This window comes from Alligator sinensis, unplaced genomic scaffold (genome assembly GCF_000455745.1).
Source record: "Alligator sinensis unplaced genomic scaffold, ASM45574v1 scaffold566_1, whole genome shotgun sequence".
Taxonomy (NCBI): domain Eukaryota; kingdom Metazoa; phylum Chordata; order Crocodylia; family Alligatoridae; genus Alligator; species Alligator sinensis.
The window spans coordinates 195,496-203,455 of NW_005842017.1; the positions used below are offsets into that span (position 1 = coordinate 195,496).

Consider the following 7,960-nt stretch of genomic DNA (forward strand, 5'->3'; position numbering starts at 1 on the left):
CAGCTGGGGCAGACTAAGGGCAGAATCCAGGACTACCTTCAAGGCACCCCTCAGAAAATACCAGTACCTGCTCTTCACTCAGGTTTGGATTATGTAAAAATAATAGAGCAATTCCTCTGCTGCAGAGACCTGGGAGACCTGGTAGGTGATGCATGTGGTTTTGACACAAGGGGTTGTGATTGGAACTTGTTGGGCTCATCTTGTGGCTCACGCCCTGGCTGCCCCTGGGTGCCTTAGCCTTGCAGGGGGGTCACACAGTGTCAGCACTGACACCCAGAGACCAGTGACATCTCAGGAACAGTGACACCCAGAGGGCAGTAGCAGCCCGGGGAGGGGGGTGCCCAGGGGGTGGTGGCAGCCCAGGGAACACTGGCACCCAGGGGGTAGCGTCCGCCCGGCTAAGGATCCCTGCTTGGGGAGCTAGTTGGCTCCAGCGCTTCCCCGGCTCCCCCTGCCAGCTCCCAGCACAGGGCACGGGCCCCAGCCAGCAGGCACCAGGCTCGGGCAAAGGGCAGAGCCGGGCACCCTCGGACTCCCCTTCCCCGGGGATCAGCTCCCTCGTGCTCCGGCCCGCCTGGAAGAAGCCCGGGGTGCAGCGGGCGGGGGCAGCACAGTTGCGACAGCGCTCCGGGAGCTGCGGGGCCCGGGCAGTGGCAGCGGCGGGGCTCGCACAGCGCGCGGAGCAGCAGCACCAGCGAGCAGTGCCGACGGCGCCTCCGAGCCCAGCGCCGGGTTGCACAGCTCAGCATGCAGCCGAGCTGTGCTTGTAGCTAGCAGAGTGGCGCAGCGGAAGCGTGCTGGGCCCATAACCCAGAGGTCGATGGATCGAAACCATCCTCTGCTAAGACTAAGATTTTTATTGTCCTTCCCCCCCTGACATTTTTCTGACTTGTAACCTCCAGCTGTTGTGATCACACATTTGACTCTGCAGGCTGAATGTCCCCTTCTCCCCTTCAGCAGCTGCAGGGTGGGCATTAGGAGAAAACAACATGTTGCTTTTGTCTTGCTTTATTTGCATTCCCAGAGCCTCCACTCCACAGAGATGCAACCACAGTGCCTGGAAAATGCCCTAGATCTGATGGGTGCCTTATTAAATGTACAGGCGAGGTTCTTTGGGTAGATGTGATATCTTTTATTAGACCAACTGAATAGCTGAGGAAATGTTCTTGGCAAGCTTTCAGGCACAGTTATGCTTCTTCAGACATAGGGAGTCTCCACTGCTCTGAGACTCCAAGGAATTATTAAATGTAATGTCTCTGAAGGAAAAATCATAATTCAAAGGTATGCAGCATGAGCAAAAGTTGAAGCATTTATGTTACTAGTACTTCATTTTTAACGTCAGTTCAAAGAATCATTGTTATGAATGTTCCCCCCACACACTCCTGTAGACTAGCAACTGCAGCTGCTTCCGAGAGAGCAGATGTCTTTTAGTTTTGTATCTGTTCCTGTTGCTGTTTGGTCATGGACCTACTGGTATCTGCCTTTCATTGTGTATCTGTTTTAAGCTAGTAATATAAAATTGAGAAGGAACTATACTTGCAGGCTCTACATTTCATACTCCCCACCCCCAAAGCCCAGATCAAAATCACTGAGAGAGAGAGAGAGAAGGGGCATGTTTTTTTGGCCTGTATCTGGATCAGACATGCAGCCTTGATATGATTAGCATCATCCTCTACCCAGTTGAGCTAAGCAACCAGATATGGGTCTGGAATCCTCCCTAACGCAAGTAATGCTATACTTAGCCACGCCTGGTGTTATGATGCCACCAAACTGCATTCCTACTATCGCATTCAAACACTCAGCATGTTCATTCCAACGCTCAGAGAAGGGGAAATTTTCCTGGCTCTCTAATGCCACTGAATGTGAAAGTATCTTTGCCCAAGAAAGAAAGTCTGGTGATCTCTATGATGTCATCAGGCTCTCTTGTGTGTTTTTGCCTTTTTTTTCACCCAGAAGATAAGATTTTGCCCAAGGGCAGCATGCCCAGAAGAGTGTGCATGATCTGGCTCTCAAAGAAAAAGCACTTCTATTCTTGGTCCTTTTTAAAAATTTTCTAAGACCCAATGCCCTATTTTATTATCTCCTTCCATACCGCTCCAGAAGAGCAAGTTTTTATTTATTGCAGTTGGGGCTCTACGTTCAGGCGGACACAAAGCAAGCGACTACCTCAGGGGCCTTTAAAGCCCCCTTCCCCACCCTGTTGTCATGGACAAAAGATAACGATGAAGATCTGTTCAATGTGGAATGTAAAAGTAAATTGATCTCTACACATTCAGGATTAAAATAACTTCAACAGGAAAATTGAAAATTTCTGATTCCTGTTCTTTTAATCTGTGATCATGTGTTGCCTCTGGTATTGTGTACACTTGGAGAGAGATGCTAACGTTTCCTGATCTACATGAAAACTGACTTTTAATATAACAAAATAGAGTCATACCGAACATGCCTTCTCCTTTGAGAGGTAAGGTAATTTTTGTTGCAAGCAGTACTTTAAATTAATCACTTAGTCAAACCTGAGCTATACATACTTCTAAGGGTGTAGATAGAGTTGTTGTAAGGTTATACCCATACCTGTGTATCTGTGTATGTATATTCACACATTTGCTACCACCTCACACACATTTTTATATTTACATGGGACTTCAAGGTAGTGTGGGGTGCTCCCTCTTCCCATGTGGGTGCAGATGGACAGACAGTAGTAAGAGTATTTGAAGAAGCTGAAGGCTGTGGGGCTTTGGGGGACTGCAAGGAACACAGCAGAAGGGTTGGACTACACAGAACTAGGTGGGGCTGGAGGTGCCTGAATCTACAATCCCAGGTCTTTATCCCAAAAAGGCTAGGAGAGAAAATCCATGGATGGAAGCTGCTTGTGAATAAATCCATGCCCCAGATAATTAATACAAACAAGAGGAACGATCTTTATTTCTCACTGAGGGTTGAGTCTGGCTCACTGTAGACAAAGGCTGGTGGTTATGGCACAGACCCAGTAAGGAGCTACCCTTCTGCAAGCCCTTGAAGAGCAGCACTTAACCCGGGACAGGTTTGCTTCAGCCACTCCTTTTCTCCGTTGCTTTATCGTTTTTACACCCTTCTGCCCCTGTCTTTCCCCACCTTGCTCTTCCTTGATCAACCTGACTGATCTCTTCCGGGACAAGAGGGGACATACTCTGGCTCTGTCCCCATGGGAGAAGAGCAGGGAAGGGACATCCCAGAGGCCAAGCAGGCAGCAATCCTGCTCTGCGGAGCCCTCTCCCGAGTGAGTGTCCAGTCCTCAAAGGCAGCTCCTCCCTAGGCTGCATCACCATGATGGAAGGGGAGATGCCAGGAGGATGCCAGGTACTTTTGGTTTCATCTGCCTAGTTTTTCTGGGGGGGGTTGGGGTTTTTTTGCGTGAGACCAATGAAAAGGAAACAAATTCAACCTCTGCCCCGGTAGATCAGGTAAGATTTGCATGAGTTCCCTATCGCACATCACTTTGGACGTGGGCACTCCCAAAAGCAGTTTCAAATGCTCTGGTTCAAGTGATCCAGTGAATATTAGAGCTAGCGATATAGCAGGCTGTGATGAAAAATAAAGTAATGAAATTGCAGTAAGCACCTGCTCCAGTAGTGCAATAGGTTAGTGTGTGGTACTTATACAGCAGTACTTGCAAAGCCAGTGCTGAGATTTTAAGTTTGAGCCTCATGTGGAGCACTGCCTTTAAATTTGCCATGGGTTCATGCCTTTCTAGCCCCCTGTGACAGGCAGCATTTTACTCCTTGGAGGGTTGTACCCATTGGAGATGCTGGGAGTATTAAGAGAACTACAATGCTTCTCCCACTCCCTACATGGGGGAGAGACACCAGGTTCAGAAAAGAATAATTTCCTACTTCTGATGGCAGATACTCCCAGTGATTAAGATGAGAGTTTGATTTGTTCCCAGGCAAGCGGCTGGGAGATCTGCAAGCAGGGACTGATGTCTCCCTGTTGACGTCTGTGTCTTAGCTGGGACCCACAACTCCCACAAGACACCAGATTTTGGCTAGTTCGTGTCCTTTGCAGATAACAGAGGTAGCACACCTTGGGCTGGCCAGGATGCAGGAAGTGCTGTAACCTCCCTCCCTCCCCTCCCCCGCCAAAGCTCCTGCCTTTGATGTGGATGACTCGTAATCAGCAAGTGACTTTATCAAGAGCACAAAATGGGCTCAAACTATAATGATATGCCTAATACATAAAGAATGTATTGGTGCTCCAGCCACATGCCAGATCTAACATGGCCATGGTTAACTCTGCAGCTTAAACTGTTTTCACCTGGAGGGGAATGCTATGCAGACATGTGGGCCTAGGCATGCAGGGGTGTCTCTGTACACATGCCCTTAGTGCTACATGTGATCCCAGCCGGGTGCCTTTCCAGTCTCTTCTTGAAGACCCCCAAGGATGGGGCAAGCACCACCTCCCTTGGGAGCCCATTTCAGATTCTGGCAACCCTAACCGGGAAGAACTTTTTCCTAATGTCCAGCCTGAACCTTCTCTATGCTACCCCATGCCCTCTTTTTGCTCCCAATGTACCTAAAGAAGGACTTTTTATTGTCCTTAATCCCTGATGCTAGCCTGAGTTCTAGACTTGCCTTGGCCTTTCTGACCGACTCCCTGCAGGTGCGGGCCAAAGAAGTATACTCCTCTTTGCTACCCTCTGCTTCCACTTCCTGGAAGCCTCTTTTTTTGCTCTTAAGGTATCCTGGATGCCCCTGGTTAGCCAAAGGGGCTTCCTGGCCCCTTTGCCCCCTTTTCTCTGCCATAGGATTGACTCACTCTGAGCCTAAAGAATGGTTTCCTTGAGGAACACCAGGGTTGGTGTTTCTTTTCTTGCCTGCCAGGGGCAGGGGGTCAGACTAGATGGCCCGCTGAGGTCCCTTCCGACTCTGTGAATCTGTGAATCTAGAGTCACCAAGAGGCAGGGCTGGAAGGGACCTCCAGGGGTCATCTAGTCCAACCCCCAGCCTAAGGCAGGATCATCCCTATCCAGAAGCATCTTTGTGGGATCCATTTGAATCATCACACGCCACCTTTGGTGATCTGCCCACACAAAAACACCAGTGGCAGAAAAGCCATGCTGAAATGGCCCTGACGGCTCCTGGCACAGGAACTCTGCACCTTACCCTCTCTAGCTGGGGCCTAGAGCTCTGGGCAGACCTGCCTTAGCCTCTCTCCCCAGCACAGCTAGACCCACATCTCACTCCAACCCCCAAAGGCTATGTGCAGGCTCTTGGGTCTCTCTGGAGAGAGACATGTTTCTATGATCCACAGCAACACTTTTAGCAGAAAGGAGAGACAGAAAATGGCAAATACCATCTAAGGACAAATCAGGTCCAGTGATTGTGACACCAGATTTGAAGGTTATTTAATACTAGGTATAATTTAGCCAGTCAGGGTTTTTGTCCCTGACTTACCAGGGTCTGGGTTTCTGAGTGTGGTCCCTGCAGGCATATATCAACTGGTCCCTGGAAAACCAGGTGATATTAGGGACCTGGGGTGGTCTCTCTTGAGAGACCAATAAAGATGCCTCAGGGATTGCCCTCCCCACCCTCCATTGCACTGGACACTAAAAAGCCAATGAAAGTGTTGTCTGTTCCCCCATCACAGCACAACAGCTGCTGCAACTCCATGGGGGATCCCAGCAGTGGTGGCCTTAGGGTTGTCGGGGCCCTGGGCAAGAGAGTCATTTGGGGCCCCTTAGAGGTATGTACTCAAGTAAATATTAACCCACCACAGTTGTATCATAGTTCTTTTTAATATTCTTTGGGGGAATTAGACAAATAGTTGCGTGTTAAAATGCAAATAGAACCACTTCCTTGCAAAAGCTTCAGCCCCCAAAATTTGGGCCCCCTAAATTGTGGGGCCCCGGGTGGTCACCCAGTTTGCCCTTCTTTAAGGCCTCCCTAAGGCCGCTACTGATCACAGTGCAGCAATTCCGAGACAGAAACAAGTCTGCTGGGCAAGGGGTTATCTAGAGTTATCTACAGGAAGGGGGGAGATGATAAGCAACAGTCCATGACGAGGGAGATCCCAGACAGGAAGGGATTTCCAAGGGGTCCTGCAGTGATCAGATGCAGACAGAGCGACACCTTGTTACGTGCTCCGTGAACTAGTACCCATGACATCCCATATGCACACGAAGCACTGACTGCCTGTCAGGGGCCTGCCCCATCCTGCAGACAGGATTAGAGGGGCCAGAGCCCCCAAGTCCTCTCTGCATGATGGGAGTCCAGTTTGCTGTGCAAATACCACATTTCGAGTAACGTCCCAACTGGGCATGTAAACAAGCAGGATCTCTTGGCAGAGCTCAGTCAGGGTAAAGCTTTGAGGGCAGGGTAAAGCTTTGAGGGCAGTGTTGGGAGTTCGCCTTTGCTTATTAACATCCCCTTGCTGTTTGCTTTTCCCCCCACTCTGCTATTTTAAGGCAGTGATCTCAGCCAGAGCCTCCTGGGGTGCCCCAAGATTTTTTGAAGGGTGCCACAAGGTGTAGGAGATAAGCAGGCGTGAGAAGATGAATGAAAGTTTAGTCTCCTCCCTGCCCGGCCGTTGCCCTGCCCACACTGCCCAGTCCTTCTGCAAGGAGGTAAGCACTGCAGTTAGGGTTGCTAGCCCTCCAGGATTGCCCTGGAGTCCCCAGGAATTAAACATAAAATTCCAGGGACTGCTGAGAGTCACCCAGGAGATAATGACAGGACATTCATTAAAATAAATACTAAATATTGAATCTGATTTATATAGTAATCCAGTGGATTTTTAAAATGTAATAGTAATGCATATTTGCCTTCCTGCCATAAAGTCTCTACACCGTCATCCATAACTGATATGCACAAGTTTGTGTTGTGGGTTGCGGGCACGTTGGCATTCTGGAGACCTCCTGGAATAGATTCAGACTTGACAACTCTAACTGCAATAAGTGCAGTAGGTTCTTGAAACAAGGTGCTGCTCAGTCACAAGGGGAATGGAGGAGAGCCATGGAGTCAAGCCAGGGGTGCCTGGAGGCCAGAAAGATTGAGAGCTATTGCCTTAAGGAATCACTAAGGCACTTTTTACACCCTTTAAACCCCTCGTGCAATTCTTTGACCCAGCCCCCTATAACCTGATATTAGCTTCTCCCAGAAGAAAGAATCTGGAGGCTCAGAGATACGGAGTGGTGGGGGTGTCTCACGCATGTCAGGATAGTTTTGGAAACAGGGACACAGGGTAGTTGGATTGTTTAGGGGAATGGATCAAGGGGGAGGCAGAAGAACTTAAAGAGTGCATACTAAGAACAGGAAGGAGGGGATAAGAAAGGAGTATCTCAGAGTAAAGGATCAGGGATAAAAAGCCTAAAAAATGAGACGGTCCTATCACCTCTCTGCCAGCAAGAGGGGAGGCGGATGTCATTGGATGTCAGATTCACCGCTGCTATAAGTTGGGAAACTAAAGAGATGGCAGTGATGGGATTCGAACCCACGCCCCCGGAGAGACTGGAGCCTAAATCCAGCGCCTTAGACCGCTCGGCCACACTACCAGCTGGGTGCCAATAGTGTGTGTCCCGGCCCTATTCCGGATATCGTGGGACGCGGGGGAGAGGGTTAAGGAGCTCTTTTCTTTCCAAAAACGCTTGAATGGTTTCTTCCCACTACAGGATTTGCGGGTGAAAGACGGGTATTACATAAAGAAAAGCTCTGGTGGCGAAAAGGTGATCTGACAAGACAGGTGCTAAGAGATGCCTGTTTACCGCGGGGAGAGGTGCGGGCAGGGAGGGGGAACAGGAGGAAAGAAATTGTTCCCGACTTGGTTCTGTAGCTGGGGCACGTGGGATTGCTTTGGGGGAGCATCCGTCTGAAAGATGAAGGCAGCAAATGTCCCCTGTCCTCCGCAGGTCGGGGCTGGGCACGGAGCCCGGCGATCCCCCGTCTCCTCGGCGTCCCCCGGTCACGCCGGTCAGCCAATAGAAAAGAAG

General features: G+C 49.8%; 2 non-coding genes across 2 annotated transcripts; one reads left to right on the forward strand and one right to left on the reverse strand.

The window, feature by feature from the left end:
- Positions 1 to 772: 772 nt before the first annotated feature.
- On the forward strand, positions 773 to 844 carry TRNAM-CAU. The gene has a single exon. It is a non-coding gene; the product is annotated as a tRNA-Met (tRNA).
- Positions 845 to 7,443: 6,599 nt separating this feature from the next.
- On the reverse strand, positions 7,444 to 7,525 carry TRNAL-UAG. The gene has a single exon. It is a non-coding gene; the product is annotated as a tRNA-Leu (tRNA).
- Positions 7,526 to 7,960: the final 435 nt, after the last annotated feature.